Source organism: Lingula anatina, chromosome 3, assembly GCF_051362555.1.
Source record: "Lingula anatina isolate TDL-2025a chromosome 3, LinAna3.0, whole genome shotgun sequence".
NCBI lineage: Eukaryota > Metazoa > Brachiopoda > Lingulata > Lingulida > Lingulidae > Lingula > Lingula anatina.
The window spans coordinates 18851442-18878290 of NC_141769.1; the positions used below are offsets into that span (position 1 = coordinate 18851442).

A 26849-nucleotide genomic window follows, 5' to 3' on the forward strand; every position below is an offset into this window, starting at 1 on the left:
AAATATTACGATGGAAATGACAAAATACTATAGTGGTGATGCCACATTTGAATTTTTTTGTTATTGAAAATCAAACCAAACACAGACAACTGATCCATGTGATTATGAATGGACTGATGGTCTTTTATGCCCTTTAAAATAAGGACAGAAAAACATACATTTTTGTGCTGACTGATAATTATGTTACTTCTTGTGGAAATAGGGGGTGACACCGACAGACAACCTGAACATCTTGTTCTAGTATATATATACATATAACTTTACTAAGATACACAAACTGCCTCAGAAAAACAGACAATAATCTTAAACACCACCCAAGCTCTCTAATTCAGCTGATAGAGAAGGGAATTAAGGCTTCATTCACATGCAATGTCTATTTTCTAAATTCTATTTTCTATTCGCGCTATCTTATGATCACGGTCTGTGCCCTGAATATCCCGCCGCGTAATTACTGGCAGCGCGAGCCAGTTACTTATAGTAACTTATAGTAACTGGCTCGCGCTGCCAGTAATTACGCCGCGGGATATTCAGGTCACAGAACATGATCATAAGACATACCGCGAATAGAAAATAGAATTTAGAAAATAGACATTGCATGTGAACGAAGCCTTAGACACTGTTTGACATTTACTTCTTAACAAGTATTTGCAACCCAAAGAACTTCACTTCAAATTGTATTACGGAATTATCAAATGTTCCTTGATGATGATCATGACTACTCTTTACAAAACTTGGGGTGGGGAGGGTTACATCAACAAAAACAAAATGTTAAAATTCCCATACGTGTGTGTGTGAATATATATATATATATATATATATATATATATATATATATATATATATATATATATATATATATATATATATAATTCTTCTTCAAAATAGACATAACAGATGTTGGGGAAACAAATACAGTTTGAATAAATAGCTTACTATTAGGTGCTAAATTTCCCCATGATGATAAAATCAGAACAGAAATAGAAGATCAAAGGAAAGATACATACATCTTCATTAAGAAAACACCTGCCAATTATCATCAGGTGTAAATATAAACCACTTTCAGGTGTACAAATAAACCGAGTTTGATCTTCTGTTAACAGCAATGTACAAACTAAGTGCTACACTTTTACATGATGATTAAGAAACAATCATGATGTTGGCAGGTGCTTTAAAAAGAAAATTTAAGTTGGAAGATGTTGAGATTTTAGACAAGCTGAAATGATTTTGTTCTAAGTTTTGAATGCATTTTTAAGACTCTCTCTCCCTCTCTACCACTCTTTCCTCTGTCTCTCTCTCACATATACTCATAAACACAGCTCTCTCTCTTTCTCTCGCACACACACACTAATAAACACATAGAGGAGAGAGAGAAAGATAGAGAGAGAGAAAGAGACAGAGAAAGAAAGAATACAGACATACATGCATACAAACTCTCTAGGACACGATCACACACCCTAAACTAAGGTCTCCATACAGAAAATTTTAATTTACATGTCAAAAACACCGCCCCAGAAATATTCTTCGCCAGCCAATTACAAACATACCTAATATGCACACCATGGGAATCTGGTAATACTACAAGAATCAGCGCTGTCCTTTTTATCACAGTAATGTCCACAGCTACAACTTAATAGTATTTTCCATGAGAAAGTCACTATCAATCAATCCTAACACTTCAAAAACATGGCACGCAGGCTGCAGTCAGAATGAAGGCAAAAACATACCCAACACAACACCTTGGTCTTGATCAAATGCTGGCCAGTCTCCTATGTGTTCTCATATGTCCAGCAAACCAAGTCCAGACCTAGCACTGACCAGTGCCCAGTGAATCTCCCACCACTTCCTCACACCAACCCAGGAATCCTATCTGCCAGAGCTATGTTTTATTATGCTCTGAACAGACTGGAGCCAGTGCTATATGAACAAACTGTGTGAAATTGTGGCAGAGGCCGATGTATTGATTTTATTCTTAGCCACCGTATCAACTCACTCCACATGATGTATGAGCCTGGAAAACCATTTTGTCCTGACTCACTTTTCTCTAATTCTTTTCCTGTCCCTATAGGCTTTTATAGAACTCCAATGGCGACATAGGAGGTGTCTGTATATTTGTCAGAAAATGTCACCGTGTATGGAAATGATTAGCTAAAAAAAACTTCCATTTTGAATAAAGCTTGCTCTATCCATTTATGCACCTATGGTTTATTTTCTTTTTCTCTCAGGAGAGAGAGTGTGTGTGTCTGTGTGTGTGAGTGTATGTGTGTGTGAAAGAGAGAGAGACAGAGAAAGTGTGTGTGTGTGTGTCTGTGTGTGTGAGTGTATGTGTGTGTGAAAGAGAGAGAGACAGAGAAAGTGTGTGTGTGTGTGTCTGTGTGTGTGTGTGTGTGAGAGAGAGAGAGAGAGAGAGAGAGAGAGAGAGAGAGTGCAACCAGGTGTTCCTCACCTGGCTTATTTACGACTTATTTTCTCCAATTACCTGGCTAATAACACTCTAGTTTACAATAATAATCATTTCAGTTGATGAAGATATCCTGTTCCAAGGTGTACACAAACACGCCCTCTCTACAGGTAAGTTCCACATGAACCATGCACTTACAGACTATCAAGAACATTTCTTGATAATGCGTGTTTCTCGTCAACTTGGGACAACTCAACTATCCAAGCTGACCACATATCTATAATCTTACCAAAAGAAACAAATCTTATTTCTGTTCTTTGGCCCACTGACATTTTACTTATGTTTAGTCCAGATCGAGTGACTACATTGCAATTGGCCACTTATTGTTAGAAATGGTAAATCACATGCTCTGTTGATACTATATTTATCCATTCAAGAGTACTGTTGACATTTGGCATTTTAAAAACTTTCACATCACCAGAAAATGAAGGCAGTGGGATAATGAAGATAATGGCTGAATAATAGAACATACAAAAGCACTTAGCCATATTCTATTAGAATATTGTTCCAAAAAAGGAAAAATCCTCGGTCCATTTAGCATTCTAAGAAAAGTCACCAAGCTGACATTTCGTATGAAATAGTTATTACAAGGTGAGTTTGCATTTGCACCTTGAAAATGGTCCAATTATGTACAGTAGACAATTGCTGTACTAATATTCCTTGCTGCTAACTATCAATGTGCACTCCAACAACTAAGTCTACAGTCTAATAAAAGTAAATTTTTTCATCCTGGCCACTTATACTGATGGGTATTTTTCTCCGATAATTGCTCGTTTCTAGATAATAGCCTGCTGTTAGCAATATTGTAGGGCAGATCATCGTAGGCAAACATTAAGGAGGATTAACCAGTGAACATTGACCCAATCATTTCAAGAAGATCGCAAACGTGTGTATCTTTGCACCAGACATGTTGTGTTACAATGCTCCGAAAAGTTAGTTTGTCTTTTGTCTGGGTGTTTCTGCCATAGATTTAGTATTAAGCTAATTAGTTCCCGCATAAATCCATTTTCCAAATCAAATTTTTGAGCCAAATGTAGAGACACACAGTCAAAAATATCTTCATATTTTCCATTTAGCTGAAGGAAACTCATTTTCAGTTACTGGTGAAAATTTCATATGCCAGCTTGAACCCTGCCTGTTATGGTACGACACAACCTAATTACTGAGCGGAAACCCAGGCAGAAATAGGCCTATAGAATTGGATTATTTCATCCCAGAGGCTAAAAAATAATCCCAAATCCGCCACGACCTATTCCATGGTGGTAGACTTCTAATCCTCTCTTCTCTCTTCCGGTATTGTTTGCGTATGTTTCTGGCATGTTTACCTTGGAGGTAATTGTGGTTAATTGTGCCGAGTGACTAGACCTTTCGAGATGATTTCATGAACTCTTCTGCGCCTGAGTGTGGGTACTCTTCCTACATGATCTGTATTTAGGAAAGAACTGTTTGTTCTTATATTATATATTCTTATTTGTTCTTATGTGTAGCCACAATGCCGTATTCTACTTGTGACAGAGAAATGGATTTGTCTATTCATGCATGACATCTTGTCAGAATATGACAGGCATATTTGAATTAAACTTGGCAGTTAAATTTTTCTTGCCATGGGGGGGGGGGGGGGGGGGGGGGGAGTTGCACAATGGGGACAGAATTGGGTCAGGCTATTAAAAATTCTGAGAATTGTTTGATCTGAAACCTCTGGCGTGAGGGGGATTTTGAAGACAGACAAATAACGTATTGTTTCTAAATAAATGATAATGAGAATTTTTTTATACAGAAGAACTTGAAATACTAATTCACCTGCCTTCCCATTAAATAGGGTCTTACAGATGTTCTTTCAGAGAATCAAGAAATCCATTTCCAAATATGTGAGAAACAGAACTCAAGGCACTTTTGCTGCTATTGATTTTCAAAGGAAAACTATTTGCTGGATGGGAATTTCTTTCTAATTTCCGCTCTATGAGCGGGCGACAGTCTGCCCATAATAAACTTAACCCTAATGGCTATATTACAAGTAATGTTTACGTGAAAGAAATATCAGTCCTCTTTATTTTCCTCTAATTGATTTACAGACCCAGCAATGAGCCTTGTTGATGGATCTTAGGTGATGGCCTAATGTGGAAAACGGCAGCCAGCACAGCTAGAGAAGCGGGGATGATCCGGGATGCTCTCTCTTTCTTTTGAAACCTTATTGCTCCCAAATATATGCTTTGTATTGATTTGAAAGAAAATGCAGTGTCAGGTTTCATTATATGGAGAGTTTGTGCCTAATGTTAATGGTTTTAGATCAATACATTTTCTGTGTAATTCCACTGCAGCTATGTTTATCCTGCAAAGGATATTCAGTTTTATAATAAATTCCAGCTTTTTATTGGTTACTTTTCATACTGAACACGATTTTGATTGCTTCTGCAAAGACGACTCTTTCTCCACTGCACTTTTACCCGTGCATTTTTATCTTCTAAAACTATTTCTTATTCTAGTAATAAAATTCTAGAATAAAAACTTAAAGAATTTGGGTTACATTCTGAAAGTCTGATGAGTGCAAGAAAGTGTTAAATGCATCATCAATATGAATATAACCAGATGTGAATTCTAAAATTATTCAAATATGACATATGTTTATTACATAACAGTAATAATTTGCTTAAATTAACACCCCATTTCCATAGATAAGATCGACCTATTTTAGATCGACCTAACTCCCTGGGGGTTCACGCTAAATAGCTGTCAGCCGGGCGGACACGAAAGTTAATTACCCCTTACAGCTTGTAGTAGGCGGGGACAGACACTTAAGGGGGATTATCTGACAGTAATCTAGTGAGACTCCCCGCGGTGATAGATCGATCTAAAGTTGTGGGAATAGAGCCTAAGACAGGGTTGCATGCATTACCCTGTTGAGTCCATTTTCACTTTACACCAAAAGCCATTCTTGTTTTGATTTATTTTCAAGCTTAATGATTTAACATGATATCACATTGGCTAGCATTAGAAGCTATCTAAGATCTTCTATTTTAAGTTCTGTAATTTTCCTCCATGCTTACCCAACCAACAATGTGTAGATGTTTAAATAGAATGAAGCCTGCTGTATCTGGTCTAAGACCCCATTGCCATAGACATCATCGGTCTACGGCCATCAACCCAACTCTAGGGGGACTCTTGCTGAGTGCAATCAGCTTTACTGAATGCCACACCTCCTCTCGTTTCCAGTACTAGTACATAAATAATTATATATAATCATCAGCATTCCTATTTTCTATTTAATGACATTTTCTACTTAATGTCATTCAGTTAAGCTGATTGCAATCAGGGAGAGTCCCGCAGAGCTGGGTCGACCCACAGAGACTGATGGGGTCTATGGGAATGGGGCCTGAAACTCAGACTATTCCTATGACGATTGCTATAATGCTTGAGTCATGCCCCATGTGGTGCACACGTAGCAACACATTTATTTTCACAGCTTTAAGTTGATTATTCTAAACACAGAGGAACAGAACAACCAATATTCATATATTATATAGCCTACTTCCGTGTTTGAGGAAGTTACAGGAAGTATGTAATGGGCTTGCTGGGTATAGGTCAGTCCTTAAGACAATGAGATTGAATGGTCACCTACATAGGTGGACATGGTCAGAGAATACAAGACAAGCTGACCACTTCACTTCAGAAACAGTCTTGAGATTGTCAGTCAGAGAGCAGATGTGACAGACAGACAAACACACACAGGCAGGGGTCGAAACAGACGGTCGCCCACTCGCCAATGCGACTTAGAAACGACTCGGGCGACTACCTGTCAGGGGTACTGGTCCGTTTTGGCGACCGCTGGAAAGTGCCGAACATCGTTGCCAAACCCACAGTCTGCGACGTTAAGCACTAGCCCGAGGCAATTGCCCACCTAAAGTGGCACCAGGCTAGTAAAAAAGTTGAAATTTTATAAAGCACTAGCTGTAATTTTGAACCTATTTTAAAACTCAGTAAGATTTCAAAAATATGAGTCGCCAGTCTTCTTTGTCCCTGCCTCTAATTTGACGTTTCTAGATAGTATGATATGCCTCTCAGTTGAAAAAACTCACACCTAGCTCAAACTACTGAATATTGATTAGTTGCTATAAATAACTTCACTGTAGTTATAAATAGTAGCAGTCTGTCTGATCAGCGTGTCGGCATCTTTTTATTTGACCAGTTTGTTGTCATGACTACAAATTGCCGTCAATCAAGAAACTGGATCAGACCAGAATTCTTTGGTACTAGCAACAGGTTTTGTCAAAACAACACTGTCTCCGAAGCAAGTGTAATGTATGCGTTATCTCATAGAACATTTAGGTTAGGACCACTTAGCAGACTGAGGGGTGGAGTGTTCTATTTCCTTTTTTGTTTATATTTTTTATTTATAATTTTAATGTCCATGAGTAAATACATGGCAGTTACATAAATACCCTATGAACTATTCTTGACAATGTGGGATAGTTCGGTTTATGCCATGGCTACCCCTCCACACTTTGTCCTGGTAAAGTCCTTGAAAAGTTGTTTTTACAAATATATAACCAAAAGAATTGTTACCAAAAAAATTGTAAGACGTTTGTTTAATTACCCTTACAGCACCTATGTATTTTAAATTAGAAGTGGCATTATATACCGATGTAATTGGAAATAAATTGTCAGAAAAGAGCCATTGTCAATAAAAAGAATAGGAATTAAAAAAAAAATTTGATTGCATATAAAAAATGGAAAAAAAGATATAATAAAAATATGAAAAGTAAGGGTAACTATATTCAGTATTACAAATTAAAAAAAAAAGAATTTTTTCAATATTTAAAGAATTAAATATATTTTTAATTAATTTTACCACCCCATCAACTGGAAATTAACCTGATTGACTTTGTTATTCACTTGCTCTACTTCTATAATAAGGTTTATAAGAAAGTACAGTATGGTACCACAACTCTTTACAGCATCTGCTTAAACTTTTTAAATGAATTATTTAAATTGGGCTAGTGTTTTTTGGTTAGGGCTAGTAAAGTTTGAGAGAAGTTTTTTTCGTTTCGCGTTCAACCCCGGCAATTAAAATTAAATTAATTTTTTAAGATTAAAATATGGATAAATGTAGAAGTTATATTTATTTCATAATAATTTTTATATATCCATTTTATTTGTTATATATTATGATGATGATGAGATAGCAGAGGAGGATGTGTACAAACAGTTAAAGGAACTGACTGGAATATGAATGTGTTTACATAATCATATAGAAATAAAAATGGATGTTAAACATGTATGCGTTTACGTTATATCTAGTAGCTTGAAACTACTAATTTTTAACGTAAAATTTTACGGACCAGTACTTCTTGGTACGGACCAGTACCTCTAAGGTCCACTGGTCCGTATTGGCCAGTCCTGCCCAAATTCTGTTTTGACCCCTGCACAGGGGCAGATTGAGGCCGTCTTCTAGGTCTTCCAGCAGACAGTCAGATTTTCAAGTTTACACTGACTGGTGTCTAATTTTTTCTGTTGGAAGATGGTCAAAAATGGACGATGTATCAACAAAGATAATTTGGAAGACCGTCAGAAAATATTATTGGATACACCCCTGAGACAGCAGACAGACAGACAGACAGACAGACAGAAAAGAAGATCATGATTGATAACTCAGTCCCATCAGTCCTCCATCAGACATGCAATCCGCCCACAGGCAGGCGGGTTACAGCCAGCAAAAACAACTACTTTTTCATTTCTAAATCAATAGCACACTTATATTTTATCTTCAGAGACTTGATTAATCTTCTTCTAACATGACGTGATGGTTAAAGATCCTGAAAATAAGGTCATCAGACTGAAAATGAAAAAGCCCTGGATATTCAGAGACATCTGCAGTTTACGATCTCCGTAAAAATAAATTCTTATTAAAGAAAGAGAAAGATACTTAGGTAAAATTTGACATCTAGTCACTTTTCAATCTCATTTTATTACACATAGCTTCCACAAGCAATTTTACTCACTGATATCCATAAATTATGCAGACCATTGTTCTGGTGTACACCACCATCCTCTGCTAACTACCATCAGCAAAAATATGCCATTTCAATTAAACTAAAAGAAAATTGCTCAAGGCAAATGGTTTATCATACCAGCATTTTTTCCCAATGTATACTAGTACATACATGTACAACCTCGTGATGTTAAGATACACATTTGAAAATGTGCACAAGTAATATTTTCTATGTCTATACATGCATATCCTGCAAAGCTACTTATAATATTTCCTAGTTCGAACCTTAAAATGATAGGAACCCCTCAACTGAAAGTATTTAAAGTATCCTATTTTGATATTTCCTACTGGAATAACAGGAAGACTATATAACAGTCTATATGTCTGGCCAGATATTAAAAATTAGATTATTTAATTAGAAATGGCATAACACTTAAATCCAAGTGCAGGAATGGGCTGAACAATGATTCATGAGTGAGGAAAATCCATTTTTTCTGAAGAAAAACTAAATTTGTATGGAAATCCCAGATCGGACACCTTTGATAGTATTGTTTGTGGTCACCATCATGTGCCTATTAGCTTCTTTTTTTTTAGACCGTTTTCTTGTAGTCCTTTGTATTGCAGAGACTTGAAGTATTTCAAAGACTTCTACCGGAGTGTTATTCCCATCCAAGAAAATCCATCTCTGATTGCCTAAGCTTCTTAATCAATGACTCATACCTTGGTAAGACATGCACGACGTGATGTTAAAGATTTCAATGAAATTGCCTCATGTCGTTTATTCTCAGTGGGCCAGGCATTAATGTTGCATTCACAATGTTTATACTTCAGAGTCATGAATATCTATTGATCCAGAAATAAATATATTCTGCCATCCTGTGTTGCCTTATTCATTAGTTTAATGTCTGAAATTTACATGTCCACGCATCAGCCATTTTTATTGTTCATGATTCTCTATAGCTGGGTCTTAAATCAAGCAAGCAATCATCTTTGGTGAAATGGTTAACTTTGCATTAAGCAAGTGAAACTCATCACCTGAGTTTGACAAGGAGCAGCAACTGTTGCCTTGTTGTTAAGAAATCACATTAGGCAGAACAAAAAGAGGGTAGATTTAGAGGGACAACGTGCATGAACATGTACCTGTGCATTTGAGTACATGCATATGCTTAAATACATCCTCTGTACTAAATGAACTATAAAATAAAGCACAAAACAAATACCATAATAGTCATCGAATCCCCCAGGTGCCCAAAAAAACTCTTAACACCGAATACATACATATAAATTTAGTTTCCATCCTTTACACATCATAAATCCACAAACAATCCATGTACCAGCACAGACAAATGCACTAACATTTACTGATACCCCAGACTGAAAGTGGTGCCAGCGCATTATCTATCTATTGATTTCAAGTGTGTTTTACTCTTGGTGTGTCTATTATCTGCCATAAATATATTCCTGTTTCCTCCTCGTATTGATGTGGGCTTGTATTTATCAATGTGGATGTCTCACTGCATAATTCTCCCCTATATGCTGGCTCAACACAACAACTGGTTTTATGGGAACACCATTATACACATCCCCTGTGCAACATACACATATTCACTCAGACACACATACATGTGCATGTGCACACACACATATTCACTCAGACACACATACATGTGCATGTGCACACACACATAGTCACCCAGACACACATACATGTGCATGTGCACACACACATATTCACTCAGACACACATACATGTGCATGTGCACACACACATGCATATATAAACATGTTTTTTCTCTCTAGCAACATTTCTGATTTCTGACAATTTTCAGTATGACAAGATAACTGCTGATGGTGTGTGTGTGTGTGTGTGTGTCTGTGTATGTGTGTGTGTGTGTGTGTGTGTGTGCGCGTGTGTGTCTGTGTGTGTGTGTGTGTGTGTGTGTGTGTGTGTGTGTGTTTGTATGTGTGGAGGGGGGGGGGAGGAATATCTTTTCATAAATCAAACGTAAAAAGGTTATCACGTACTCCATTTTACCCCCAATACAAAATTTCCCCCTTGTCCCTGCTGGTCAACCTCTAGCAGATCAACTTACTCATGAATTGTATACCAGGAGTTCGAAACCACTAGCAGACCAATATTAACTTACGAAAACATACCAGAACATCACAAAACTACAAGCAGATCAACTAACTCATGAAATCTGTACCAAAATGTTTAACATGTCGACTAAGAGAATTTTGTACCGGGAGTTGGACATCACTTGCAGATCTACTAATTCATGAAATCTGTACCAGAAGTTTGACACCTCTACCAGATCAACTAACACATCAAATTTGTACCGCAAGTCTGACTATCGTCAGCAGATCATCTAGTTCATAAAACCTGCACCAGGAACCCGACTACATTATCTGACGATCAACTCCCTTTTCCTGCTGTACTCCATAGTCTAACAAAAAATGTCATAAGCATCGATTCTGTCAGTCTATTAATTATTCAACTAGGAGCCAGTCAACCATGGAATCAATCATCTATGTTGAAGTGTAATCTACCAAAAAGCACACAAATCAGATAAAAAAGTAATGGCTATGGATTTTCATTACAACAAGGAAATACATAGGTTGCTACAGGCTTCACGTGTGATAAGTAATGCTCCTGTCTAAGAAACAGTCAATAATTTCTTTAAACCTTGTATTTGCTGAAGGTATTTTTTTTTTCAGAATATGAATGAATCTTGCTTTAAAGTGCATTTGAAACTCCCCCCCCCCAAAAAAAAAAAAACATTATGAAATGTCTGAAACTTATCTAAATATCAAACCCTGCAATGGCAGTGGATGACATTCAATTTAATTTGCTCAAGTGAATAAAAACATTTTGTTGTCATCATTTACAGACAATGTGGTTTCTTTTGCTTCATTTTATACATATCAAAAATAACATGAAGGCATTTCGTTATTGACTTCAAGTTTACAGAATTGAAAGGACAAATAGCAAGTTGTCTGCCAAAAGCAAGTACACATTACGTACTTATAATCACTGCATGTATATCTAAGTACCTTCACAAATGTTAAATGGTTCCCACACTTAAAAACCAAGTGCTCCATACCAACAATGTGAATGCTGAGCATTTAGGCAGAAAACATAAATTTTGTGGCATAACTTCTGTTTGAAAAACAATAGACTTACTGTTTTGTATTCAGGATAGGTTAACTTATTTGTTTTTCTTTTTTTCTTTAATCTCACAAGACCCTTTACCCAGCTATAGTGGCTTTTACATAATATTTTTTTAAAAAATCTTACTTAATATATGCCTCTCTTATGAAACACAACGCCAAAGTATGGGTTTATCGGTATCCAAGGCAACCAATCTGGATCGTGCATTGAAAACCCAAGTGGCAATTAATTTTTTGTTTAAAGCAGACATAACTCATCCCTCTATGATCAATATCCCAAACTTGTTGGATACCAACCACTTTTACCTTTGTGAAGAAAAGAGAAAAAGATGTTAAACAATGTATGAGAAGCTTTCCTGGCTTGAGTCACATATGACAAAGTGAAAACTGAGAAATTTGAGGATGAAGCAAAAAATCAATTCATTTCATGTTCTGTTTTCTAGACTCATCAGTGTAATATTATCATTCTTGTATGTAAAAGCAGAATATGAAACAGTTTGGTGTAGTTGTCAGTCTCACATTTTTTGTCGAAATGATTTTTTTTCTATGCTTAACTGAAATTTGTTTCTTTTACACTGCATAAATCTCAGTGTGAAAAGACATAACAGACACATTACTGTCTGTTGATCCATCCTCCATTTCTGTCTGTGCGTCCATCTGTCAGTCTGCCCAATAAATGCTATCCCTGCCCCCTCCCATATTAGATTACTAGTCTGGCTGTCTGTCTCTCTCTGTCAGTATGCCTCTTAATCTCTCTTTCTAACATATTACTATACCCTTCTGTCATTCACTTAGCCTCTTTTCAGTATCTCCATTCCTCCTATCATCTGAGACGATTCGGATGCGAAAAAAGACTGCTTCGCTCTCTCACAAAAAGAAAGCTTACCTTTGTGGGGCACAATCTGAGGCCAACAAATGGAAAAATCACACTTATGGGAGCAGTATATGGACCTTAAGGACATGGTAGACTTAAAACTCGATGCAGTAATGGTCTAACGGACCTCTGTGGGTCCATGGTTCAAGCAGACAGAATGGCACAAAACCATTACCAGTGGAGTTTTTGTTAGGGGAGCCATGGCAGGTCGGCTCCGACCCTACAGTTCTTGATGATGATGATCCATTCTATATTACCCTTAGGTCTGTCTGTCTGTCACTCTGCCTATTACCCCCCCCCCCCCCCCACAACACCCTCCATCCATTCCCATGGCCTGAGTGCTTGCCCTGATTGGATTCTAATGATAGTATCATTAGCTAGCACCTTATAATTTCCCCCATCTGCTTCCAATGTCATGATTCACCCTCACCTGGGAATACCATCAGCTTTCACTTTGAAAACCATCAAACATTAGAATAACTCCTGGCCACTGGGATATTACCAGTCTGTATTTCAACTGCCTGATGCTTTTTTTCTCATTTTACAGGCTGATGGTGTGTGTGTGTGTGTGTGTGTGTGTTCACGCGCGCGTGTGTGTGTGTGTGTGTGTGACGGTGTGTGTGTGCGTGTGTACACCAATGTATACCTGCCTGCAATCATACACGTAGTATCTATAAATAAACTATTGAAATCTGTGGACAAGTTTTGAGAATACAAGAAACTGAAATGCACATTTAGTAAAAGATAAAAACTTTTAGTGACCATTTCAGCATAGGTGCCTGACCACTTGCAAGAGACTCTGATGAAACTTGGTCTGTGCATTGAACACATATGTTGAAAATAATAACAAAATCAGCCAGAGACAACAGATATCATCACAACATTCAAACTAAGATACTCCCAATTCTTAGCTGTCAGTATCATATATTAAAACAGAAATCCATGAGATATTGAAAATTTTGTTTAGGAAGATGAGTCAAATATAAATAAAATATATAAAGTATATCAGTAAAAGATATCAAGTAACTCACCGTCTAATACAAGGTAGGCAGGTGATCAGCCCTTCAGATAAACTCTCCGGTGAGAACAATTTTTTCTTGGCTTGGAGATCATAAATGGATATCTTGGTTGGTTTCTATCTGAAGAGAAAAAAATTAATAATATTTATTGTATATCTTATAACAAATACATTTCCTTGTATCAGTTGTATCCATATGTATATTAATTTTTAATTCAAAATGTTCCAGCTCATGTATGCAAATATGTTTCCAATTTTGAAGCCCCAATTTACAAAATGAAGAATAAATAAAGTTTCTTGATCTCAGTTTAAAAAGATTTCCACTCAACTTCAACAGGTGTAGCTTTACTACTGAAATTCTGGACTCTTAAGATTTCAGGGCACATCTGTAAAAATAACAATACCCACACCATCTCCACATAACACCACTGCTGGGTCCCACCTGCCAAAGCTGGTCGTATTCACAACTGAACTAATTTACACTGGTTGTTAAAGCAATATCAGAAGAGACCAGACTACTTCACATTTGATATATATTTGCAAAAATCACTTGTGTATAATTTTTCTGTCTGGTTCTGTCATTTGGTCAGGTTTAAGTTAATCTGGATATGATTAAAAGGCACAGCTTTGTAACAAAATTATACCTATTTACATAAATCACAGTATGAGGTAAGGCAATCTACTGTTGACTGATTGCAATCAACCTACCTACACCAGGTCACAGGCATTAATAAGCAAGAAATTAAAGAAACACTCATCTGAGGTAAAACTCTTGCTTAAGTACAGTCCACGATGTGAACGCACTAGTTTTCTCATACGCAACACCTCACACTCTATCACAATGAAATGTTCTCATACTTGTGAGCCCCAGTCAGACAGAACGCCCAGGGTTCAGACACCTTACCTTTTATCTTTCCACTGACAGCAAAGAAAACATCAAACACTGCCTCTTCTGTGATGTTACTGCACTAAATGTGTTGCAGGGAGCCCCTAGCATAACCTAGCTGACTGTTAAGGCCGAGTTCAGTTAATATTTTATGTTGTCTGAACTCCCTTCTAAATATTGATTCTGAGTATCTTGCCTCCCTCCGACCTTTTTTTCTATTACGGTACCATTTATTTTTTACATCTCAATATAACACAAGCAGTTCAAAATGTACTGGTTTATTAGTGCAAAAGTTAAACTTGTCCTTGCAGAGCTGGGTATAGTAACTATAGTTGTGAAATTATGCAAATCAGTTAAAAATTGCTCCAGAGGTTTATAATTGTCAGCTGCACTAAGATGACCTTCTTGCATCTCAAACCAAGCCTTGAGTAAATTTACAATTTTACTCGTTAAAGTTATTACCTTCCTGCCCCAAGACCCCACCTGTAACCTATGGAAAAGACCTTTGGAAATTTTCATCTCAACTCTGCCCCAGTGTACTGAGAAAATGGAAGACTTAATCACATACATATTTTGGTTGATTATCCAATTGTGGTATCTGAAAGATTGAAACACAGCATTTTTGATTTTTCAAGATGATGGGTGCGTCTATATTTTTATCATTTTAGTCACTTCACTGACAAAGAATTGTCTTACCTTCCAGTATCTTAGCAGTGGTCATCTGTTTTTAAAAAACCCACATACAGTCAATTCCACAAGAGTAATGACAGAACTTATACCACGGCTGGTGCTTCGAACAATAGGATAATTGCACAATAGGATAATTGCACTTGTATTTTCATGTGGCTGCGCCTCGATATACTTATGCTCTTGTATGCTGCATACAGTGGACGACTCTTGTTGTAACTGTTACATATATCACACAACCTGTGCTTATTTGAAGCCTGTTGATAAAAAAAGCTAAAACAATACAAACCTAAACACTAACAAAAGGTCCCTTGCTTCAAACTCCCGAACTTGAGCCCTGGTGCTTTCATAACTTAACTTGACATTAATTCTTTGAATCCATCACATCTCTCCAATTACAATAACAGAGCCAGGTGTAAATTCTAACCTCACGATCGAAAATTGGATCAACATCTGAGGCTAGAAAATGCCTCCTGTCTTTGTATCTGCCTGTGTTAGTTTAGAAATGATCTCAGGCCTTATATTACCAAGGGGAGACCTAAAATGATCCTCCAAGTTTAAAATCTATTGGAATCACACTTTAAGCTTTGAAATGTCCGAAGATTTTTAAAAACTGTGTTATGGTCTTAAATCATCCTATAATTTCAAAATTTAGTGGAATGCTCCTTAACAATTAACTTGGTCAATTTAAAGGTGAGACAGGACCTCAGGATTAATCAGCATGGACTGACAGTTGAAGTTTTAAAAAGAAATATCCCTGACATACCCTTATGACACTAAACCCAGCTGCCTTCCTTGTGAAAATAGCTGAACATTTCTCACAATGGTTTTTACCTTAGCTGCCTTGATACTCAGGTGAGCGTTCAGGTGCATCTGTCATAATAAGAAATTCCTGCGTAAAAATACATTAAAGGTTAATATAAAACCCATGATCCGACTGACCTTTTCGATAAAGATAGAGTAGGGGGTAGGTTTTCATTTGGATATATCATAAAGAAACCGTCACGACTTTATTGATATCTTGCAATAACCAATCTCAAATCCTGTGAACGGAACATTTATCCATTGAGCAAATATTGATTATGATTCATTTGTGTATAACCTAACACCCTTTTCACCCAAGCTGACTCTGTTTTTGTACAGGTATGTATTTTCATAAAGTCATGCACACAACATAATGCAAGGAATGGTGAGAACCAAAACAAAGAGAAATTTTCACAATAAACCTGCCAGTGCCCAGAATGTTTGTAAACATTTTCACCTTGCTTACCTAAAACTGCTGAAAACCACACTCTGAAAACCATTAAAAAACTGTGTCCTACTGCTTTCTTATCACGATGTATTCTTTATGGCTCTTGGTAGTACAGAGTACTTACTTGATATAACTGTGAACATTGAAAACTAGAAAAGCACTCAGAGAGTGCAGACCTCCGCCAAGGCAGCAACTTTTCATTATAATTGATTGATTATTGATCTGGATCATCACCAAAAACTGATCACTTCTAAGTTAACCTATTTCTGACCTACCCTGAAAATTTCATCAAAATCGGTCCATAACTTTTTGAATTATGTTGATGACAGACAAACAGGTGTGAAAACATAACCTCCTTGGCAGAGGTAAATATCACAGCATTGTACAGAACTTTGCATCCTCACTTTCATCCAGCAATTCCCTGAGCATAAGGTGTATTCTTAGTCCAGTTGGGACTGCTTAACCATAGAATGTACCATCTTGACAAATCATGTCTGCTTGCCATTCCCCACATTATTTGAATTTGCCAATTTTCCTGAATTTAAACAATAATAGGTGTGTCTACATAATGAGAATGAAAGTGCTGTGCTTTGGTAAAGAAAATCATAATCATCTAAACTTCTAAGCTAAATGGGTATTAACATGGGTATTGATATGCCACCAAAACGAGGTTTGAGTGCCTCTCAAACAGACAAAGTTTGATACAGTTAATCTCTAAATATGACAACTTGCTCCAAATTGGTCAAGTTTGTCTTTGAAGTGCTTGGTTTTTGTACCTTTGCACAAAGTTTGGCTGATGGTCCATTTGGTTGTTTTCAACTGTGATATATCAAAAGGAAAATTTACATTTGGAAAATACAGGACAGTCCTGATGCAAGCATATAAAGAAACAAAAAAATAAGATTTACTTCTGTTCTGTCCAATAATACCAACAAATTTTTATTCCACTTTTAAATGCATAGACCCTAAGATGAGCTTCCTTATGCTTTTCTATTTGCTTTCAAAAAGAAATTCATCAGTTCATATGAAGTGTTTGCATAAAGCCTGCATCCTTCTCTCCTTTTACAAAGTGAACCAAACCTGGATTGCCTTGGGGTTGGTTCAGTTGGACTAGTGTAAATGCTCCTTTCTTGACAACATGGATGTAGACACATTGATACCATAATCAGTCTGTACTGAACCTTGAGATATCAGTGTCACTAACCTTTTAAAAAAAAAATCCTTGTGTCTGTGTCTGGGACGCCATATCACACAAGTATAAAAGATAATTATTTTCAATATTCTCACACATATAAGGCTAATAATGCTGATTTTCTTGCACTTTTTTCGTAGTTTGTGATCAAAAACATGTCTGCACTTTCTTTCTCAATGATAAATCCAAAATCATCAGCATTAACATCCATCACTTTCACCTTAATTGAAAACTTGGTAATTATTGTTCTGTAGTCTCCATTCCCTGTCCGTCCATCTGACAGCCTTACTTCCCCACATACTCACTTTGAACAATCTTGCCCGCCACTTCTAATTTTAGGGATAAATATTCATTCAACCATACCGATCTTACATACTCGTCAGTACATGTCACTCCTATTTAAAGACTGATCCTTAAACTTCTGTAAACTGTATTATCAGAGTATTAACGCAGCATGCATTGGTTAATAAACAAACCATGACTTAAAAATCAACAAAGCCTTTTAAACATTTGTCCTTTCATGAACTTCTTTAGGGGTAAGGGAACTACATACATATATAGGTGGGTATTTGTGGTGGTTTAATTCCAGTGCATGACCTTTAATTTTGGGTAAAGATTAAAGATCAACAATCTGTTAGGGTCATTAATTCCGTCCCCCCACAATGCATGATTTGATAAATTTATCAGTGCTGCAATTCAACCATGCTTTTGGGATTTTTTTGTAGCTTAATTACATTAAATTTGTTTAATACCCCTTTCTAGGCTGGAGCATTAGACAGCATTTGAAATAATGGTAGTTATTTGATCCAAAGCACAACTTGTCACCACAACTTTCACAAAACTTACTTATCACCTTAAGATGGGCTATTTAAATTCACTGTTCTATGACTTAATTTAATGAGTGTCAATGCTGAGTGAATGACATTTCTAACTCCACTGCATGTAATTGACTTGACAAATCCAATGGTTCTAGATTGAAATTGACAAAATCCGCAACCTTCAAGCCATGGATCATTTCATAGCTGAAGCATTCACCCAAATGTTCACGTCACCTTTTAAGGTCCATTGCTCTGCATACTTGATGGACACTGAACAAGAACCCAGTAAAAAGTTTCAAAAAACGGATGTTGGTCCCTTGAGTTTGAGAGAACACTAGAAAGGGCAGAGACATGCTGACAGTAGAAAGGTTGGGTTTTACTGCATCTCTGAAAATCTGGATGGAGAAAGCAGAGACATGCTGTTTAGTTTCCAATACCCTCTAAAGGCTATCGGTCTAGGTAGATCGATCCAACTCCATGGGGACTCTTGCTGAGTGCAATTATATTGCAAGATTTACATGCCTCCTCTTGTTTCCAACATACTCATATTACACCAGCTTTTCTGTAATCTACTCAACACCAGGAGGCAGCATGTTAATCTATCAATCTGATTGCATTCAGCGAAGTTGGATCCATCTACCCAGACTGATAGTTTCATTGGGAATGGACCCTAAACCCTAGGGTACAGTGGAGGTGAGGGAATGATTTCTACCCTCTGATTTAATGGAATGTTTTATCTACAGAGTTTCCTTGGTGGTAGCCACAAGTCTCTGAAACTCATTGTTATCCATTCTTTATACACACTGGTCAAAACCAGAGATAATAGCTTCAAACTTCACATGACAAGAGTAGCAGTTTCAATATCTGTTTTCTTGAGGCACCAAAAAATTGTATTCATTTTGAATTTTGTTATTTATTAAAATACATTACAGAAGTAGTTAAAAACTGTGGGGTTTAGAATCAAGAGTCTACAGATCATCTATACTGGAAGCCCTTCAAGTCTACAACAACATCATGAATCCCTAAAAAACCTTTGCCGCCTTTTTTTTTTAATCTTAAAATCTTACTTTAAATATCTAAGTCTTCCTCTGTTCCTCAAATCTTGTCTTCACAATTTCTCTTCACAAAAACCTGAAAAAAAGCAAAACTCAGATTTAGTCTAGCATTAAAACAATGAAGAAACTTGATGCGTGTCCAAAATACTGGAGCAATTATTAATTAATAGAACAAATTTTAATATAATACATGATTCTGAAATTATAACATTAAATCTGTCATGCTCTAAAAAACTTTTCTTTGACTTTTCACCCATCCATCAATAATTTTTCTATAATTTTAAAACCAAATGACCATGATAAAATACAAAAACAGGCCATCTGAACTTACAAATCCTTGATTTCTGAACCACTTTTAAATAAGCTTCTCACTCTTCTGCACCAAATAACTATATACCAGTTCCCAACAAAATTCAGTGAATATATCCTGATATCCTCAATTCAAAGTACTTAGATCCCCTTTGATAAATAAGTCAATAACAATAACAATTGGCCCTTCCCACAAAATACGGCTTCCTTCTACAAAAGAACTTTACTGCACTACAGCAAGGCATTGGGTTATTTCCCCATTGTTTGCCTTTGACTTAACAATAATAATACAAGTTAAACGAGATTAACGCCACGGCTGATCGCTCCCCTCTGTTACAGAATGGGTATACCAGTAACGGACGGCCACACCTTACTGGGCATGGAACAATAGCGCAAGTCAAACAATTACAAGTGAACTACATGTGCTGTCGCGTAAGTGCACTGATTCCACTAACGGATTACTCCAACAGGGGTAAACTAAGTACAAAAGAGCCCTATACCACGTACTTGTTCAAACACTTAACTTCTTCAAGTGGTTGCGCTTTTATGAATGAAAGATTTCCACCTGAACAAGTTTAAGAGGTTGGCAGTAGTAGTTGTACTAGTAGTTTGTTACTTCATTCATGCATATATAGAGTTTAAAATATAAAAAATATTAAAATCAAAAGAAACAGAAACAAAATGACCACACGAGGAGATTCATAGACATGCCTTGTGTCCTGCCAAAATATGCACATTTCAATGAATTGAAACTTCACCTTCAAACCAGATATATATTCCAATTGATATCAGATGAAGAAGGACCACCAACTGGGCCTTAGTATCTAGAAAACATTGTTCAGCACTCTGGTTGTCTGACCAGATCTGTTTATTACTAAACCACATTCAGAACAGCAGACTCACTAGTCCACGGATCAAATAGGCTGACCCACTTGAATACTTCCCCACGGGGAATCTACTCAGTGACTACTAGCGGATTAGACAGCAAGCTTTTTAATCCGTTGCCATATTTGGCCGGCATACTAGTTAGTCCACTGTTCTGAACAGCGCCTTAGTGGTGAATGCTGCCAGGAACTCCAACCAAGTCACCCATACTAGCAGAAAGGCCCTCACCAAAACATTATTACAGTGGACTGCAATCACGCCAGAATTAGTAGGTGTGTGAATGTGCATGCGCATGCATGCATTTGTCTGTGCACATGAACACTATATGTAAATCATACATAATACAAAATTCCTCACAGCTAGTCAAATAGCAAGTTATTTGAGCCAAAAAATGGACACATTCAAAATGCCGGTGAATGATTATCATAACATTAAGAAATCTAAAAAATTGTCTCCCCTGTGGCATTTTTTTTATCGAGTTTTATATCATCTGACACTTAGCAAGTTCTGAACTTTTGTTCATGCCCCCGAGATATTATGAATTAATTGACAGCCAGTCCAAGAAATCACATTTACCTATCAATTACCCTGTCAATAAAATTCTGATTACAATCCCAAGAGATATATTTGTTCGTAATTAAATTTATAGTTATCTCCCGGAGAAAACACTAAGAACCTATATAACCACATACTGGTATACTTTCTCAATGATTCCACATTCTAATAATCAGCGTCTAAGTCAAATTTTGATTCCTGTCAAAAGCGCATTCTTTTGACCTCCGCTTACCCCCATGTTTGATAGAATTCAAGTCATTTCAAATAGTTTTCTTACACACACACACACACACACACACACACACACACACACACACACACATATGTGGTCCCCTATCTACTTGGGTATATGGCTAGCATTGTAAATCTTATCTATGCTCATAATATATATACACATTACAATTACCGAATGAAATAGACATAAAATCCAAACAAATATCAAAGATATATTAATAACTGTCAAACTTCAAGCAAATTAAAGGAAACAGCGTCTCATGCCTATCTCCTGAGAAAGGAAGGTAGACAGAAGGATGATAAACTGTGTAACCCGCAGGGAGTTGGTGCCAGCTTGCCAATAGATATCACTAGAACAGTCTGATATTAGGTTAAGCTTCAGGATGCTAGCATTTGATTGCAATTGCCCATGCAAGCACTTGTTCTCATCAGATGAAACTTTGAGATGCTGGTCTCGATTGCAATACCCCTTCATGTAATCCCTCCATTATTCTGACCCCCACCCCATTCCCCCCCCCCCCCCCCAACCCCCCAGTACTGAGGACCTAGCTACTCAGTAACTCCGGGGCTCCGTATCTCGAAAGGTTCGCTATGTTGCGCATGTGCGTTAGTGTCTCGATTCCATAACCGATTCTATTTCGAGATACGGGGCCATGGAATCGAGACACTAACGCACGTGCGCAACATAGCGAACCTTTCGAGATACGGAGCCCTGGACTCCATAGCTCAGGAGTTGCAATGAAGTGTCCATTTTCATTTTCTTTTTAAAGTTAGGCCATAAATAAACTAATATTACTGAGATTGTGAGAAGAACTATATAATCATCTTAATGCAGACAGGGAAAACCTTTACATGTGTACATGTTACATGGGTGCTTGACCCCCGGATGTCTCCTGTACTTGGTTTGAGTACAAACTCTGTATTTATTGTCACAGCACACCAAGCTAGGTCAACAACAACACAGTGCCCACTAACCCTTTGGCACTCATGTGATCATTGACCATGTAAGTGACAAGCTCCTATCATAATAAGTGGACACTGTCCAGTTTACATACTGCCCCATGGTCATTTACCTGGTATAATATGAAGGCGTGGCATGTCTACTTGATATCCCCTATATATACACTGGGGTTCATTAAAGTGAGTTGCCTAAGTTGTGAGAGTTGTCAAAATAGATTAGAAATGGTTTAGTATAAACTATAACCTGTTTGGATTCTTCCAAGATGATGGCAAGGATTTTAGGTCAAAATCAAGCACGTTCTGAAATTGATAACCATTCTTTACTTCTATATAGATGAAACATCAATACCATGCCACTTACTGGCTATAACAAAACGTGTGCCTGGAAAATTTTTCCAGCCGTCATGTATAAATGAACCTTTGGACCAATTAATGAACATAATTAATTTTCAGACCAATTAACTTTTTGACTAACGAAGCTGTATACAATTCAAATCAACCCAACATTTCAGGAAACAATTACTGAAAGTCATTTCCACTTCAGCCCCTAATCAAATATACTGCCTTTTAATTAATACTTTTTATTAACCTCTATGAATGCTGACACACTTTATTATCGATATCAAAAGCAATATGAACAACCTTTGTAGACATGCTAAAACTTCTTAAACAGCTACATATTCAGACCATCATGAACTATGCAATTTCCAAAGGTCTTCCTTCCATTCACCCCACTCATTAATGAAAGGACATTTTTCCTTCTGGTCTAACTAAAATAGAGATTTCAGGAACCATCCTTGGCAGTCTGCAGTCTTCAAGCCACAAATCTCACTGACCTTTGGCTTTCACTTTAATCAGAAGATAGCCAGACTTGTAAGAATGCTAGAGCAGGGGGACCCCTGTTGGTAGAAAGCCACCGCGCCTTGTGTACACTCTGGCAAAAACATCTTCTTTTCCGTTTGTTATTCAAGAAGTGTCATAAAAATCACTTTATGGAAGTCAAAGATAAGTGCGGATTCCTTCCTGCCCTCTCATTTAAGGTTCTGTATTGCAGTTTGACATGAAAAAACTTCTATCTGATGTACACTTATATCACTTTATTTCTCAGCTCTGTCACAAATGTGTATTATATTATGATCGATTATATCTATTTTTATACCATTTCATACTTATATCATTTCTGCCCTCAGTCGAAGCAAGATTAATAATATGCCAACATGCAAACTAGAACTTATACAGGAGCATCAACCAGTGTATGTCTCTGCCAGAATGAAGTTATCATACTATCAAACATAATTTTACACAATTTCACCTTCCAGCGACATGACACGGGATAGAGCAATGGAGCATGATGTCTATTTCAAAAGACAATTGTCACACACATAATATGTGGAGATTACACAGGTCGTGGTGGGATACATTATGTATGACCTCGAGTTTGGAATCTTCCATCCATACACCATCTTAGCAATAAATTTTGTAGTACAAAATGATCTTTAGCACGCAATGTTGTTACTGGAGTCTGAGGTAGCAGCCTGTGGGGTTTATATTCTCCACAATATATTGAAATATCTGTCTCCTTTTTTTTTGTTGTAATGTATGATCTTTCATCAGTTTTTATTTCTACTTGCTTGTACTCTGGTCCCCCTCCCCCTCTCTCACTCTCTCTCAATGCCTGGCATCACAACTCTTACAGTCAAGCTCAGCTACCACAAAAGGTGCAATGCAACACACACACACACACACACACACACACACACACACACACACACACACTACTACAGGATATCAATAATGATGTTCAAGTGCCACATTCATACTTCAACCACATATAATTTTCTGCCTTCTGTTTTTCACAAAAAAATTATATCCGTTTCTTTCTTTATGTCTCACAGCCTATATATATACCAATAGTGAAATAAACCCGATAGACTTCCCTTAGTTTAGAAGAACTCCCATGTTGGTAATTACTAGTTATATTCATTTCCGTCCATACAAAAACACCATAGTTTACTTCCATTATACCGCCCCCCAAACACTTTAGAGAAAATGGGCAATACAAACCAAATGATTATCTTTATAACATACGAGTGCTGATTTTATCAGTGGTACAATAAAGCCAAACCTCTTTCCTTTACAAACCTTATGCCATATATTTAGATCTATTTATGTACCATTTACACCAGCACTCTTTAACAATAATATACTCAGAGTCTCTGCCTACCATTATTCTGCAGTAAAATAATACTTGAGCATTTTGTTAAGGAATGCTGCCCACACAGTCTGATAATGAGTTCCTATACTTTTGTTATGTATCTGGCAAAGAGACTATTTCTGCTGTGGTAATACACACCCTACTCCAAAAAAAAAAAAGGAATAGGCTTAAAGCACTAAAATACTGACCGAGTAGTCTGTCTGATATAACAGCCAATGTTCCAAATGATGATATCGGATAGCAATTAAAATGTGCTCATGGCATAGTAAAGAGATACAAGTTCTCTAGCCGTGCTACGATAATAGTAAAGCTATAAAAGCAAACTGAGAGGCAGAGGGTAAAATTGTAAACCAATTAGCATGAAACTGCCAAATCATTCAAACATAAGAAAGTAAAAGCTGTCAGACAGTAAGTAATAGAACACCAAGACTGATAATGGGTTTTCTAAGACTCATCAGATCTATTTTGCACACAGCTGTATATGTATATTTGTGTTTGTTTTAATTTGTATTTGCATGTGTGTGTATGTATGCGCACATGCATGCACATGTACAAGTTGAACTCACATTTCTATTAAAAACTTAAAAGTGCTACAACTTCAAAAGAAAATGTTACACAGATGAAAAAGGCAGGAATACAGAGCAGATGTAAATGAGATCAAAGGAAAAACAATTTATACAATATTTTGATTCCTCTCCTCATGATTTATCAACACACCCGTGACCTGTTTGCAGTAAAGATGTCTAAGATGCTGTGAAAACTGTCTGAGAGGTATGATTTTTAAATGTCACAGATAAAAAGTCTAGTCCCTGAAACACAAATTACATAATACATGCAGACAAAGATACCACTCCAATGCACCATAGTGCTCACAAATAGAATATTCAATTATTTTCTCCTGGGGGCTCAAACACAAGGATGGTTAAAACCCATGATTCAATACACAGACATCAGGAAAAATAGATTGCCTTTAGAAATGCTATGTTTTGCTTACATAACTGAAGTGCATTCCAACATGAAATAAAAGATAAATGGTGAATAGATCAAAGCATCCTGTGTGGAGATAGACTAAGGAGGGCTTCACAAGTCTAATAGGTAGTGGTTCACTTCCGTCCCTGGTCAGCCACATTCTTCTAATATCTTATGACTAACGTCATCTTATAATATTGTATACAGAACCTCCTAGACAGAACAAGCCTGACATGTTTATACTTTGAGAGGATGATGTAATACATGAAAACATTTAATATTTCTATCCATGTACAGGCTATAACATAAAGTTAATTGCAATCAAAATGTACATGCTGTACGGACTTTTTATTAGTGATATCACTCTCCTCTCCACTTCATGCTGTATCTCGGATTAATCTGCCTAATTCTTTGTTTAAAGATGTATCTGTAATGCACATCTTATTCAGGGTCTAATTTTTTGGCTATGTATCTCTTGATTTTGACTGGGATTAACTGTCAAGATAGGATGAGGAATTTATTATTACATCACCCCATTGTAGTGACAGTGTTTTGACTGATAATACTAACAGTCTGGAGAAAAGCCAGGAGAAAAAAAATTCTACAGAAAGTAAAGACCCTGCTAAACTGAGATAAGTACAATTATCTGGTGCTGCTTTGGCAACATGTCCAAATTTGAAACAAGGCTTTCATTCTGATAAGTCATCTGCGAATTTAGAAGAGTTAAAAAGTCTTTAGAGAAACCACGAGGATTGGAATACACCTACACATTAATTGTCACAAATCAATTTCAAATTGGGAACAAATGAAGTATTTTATTTAAACCTTTTTAAGCCAGATTTAAATGTTTCATAACAGATGGAAAATCTAGTACTAGTAGCTAATTCTTTTACCAGAGAGACCATACCAAAATACTTCCTCAAAGCCACAAAAATTAATGGACCTCAAATTAAAACCATGCATGTGCCTGTGATGTTACACAAGATGACAGCCCTTAAATCAAGATGAATGTCACATTAAGTGACACATTAAATGTATGTCATTAACAGACACCAGTGGACTTATCCTGCTGTCTGGTCACCTGGAGTGGTCAGTTCATAATTACAGTGTCTGTGTCCACTTCCTTGGCAGGTTAACACTCAGACTGTGTTTTGATTATTATGTGGTCCTCACATGAGGATAAGGATGCATGTGTGGCAGTTTAACCTGAAAATTTTGTCAGGACCTCGTGCAGATGGATCTCCACTTGTCTTAGGTATACACCAGATGAAAAGTGGACCTTCAAAAATGCTAAAATTGAAAGGATGAAGGGAGCACACTGTACT

The 26849-nt window shown here is 36.8% G+C and overlaps 1 protein-coding gene across 4 annotated transcripts in view; it reads right to left on the reverse strand.

Annotated features, from left to right (window-relative positions):
* The window catches only part of LOC106153074 (uncharacterized), a 50625-nt gene that overhangs the window by 18937 nt on the left and 4839 nt on the right, over positions 1-26849 (reverse strand). Inside the window, exons 1-3 of one of the 4 annotated variants that reach the window (XM_013526850.2) lie at positions 19729-19909; positions 19410-19473; positions 13521-13628 (exon numbers count right to left, since the gene is read on the reverse strand). The gene's annotated coding sequence lies outside the window, so the exon portion shown is untranslated. Of the gene's footprint in view, positions 1-1724; positions 2249-13520; positions 13629-19409; positions 19474-19728; positions 19910-26849 lie in introns of those variants that run through there. The other 3 variants (XM_013526847.2, XM_087008475.1, XM_013526854.2) reach the window with 3 other exon arrangements.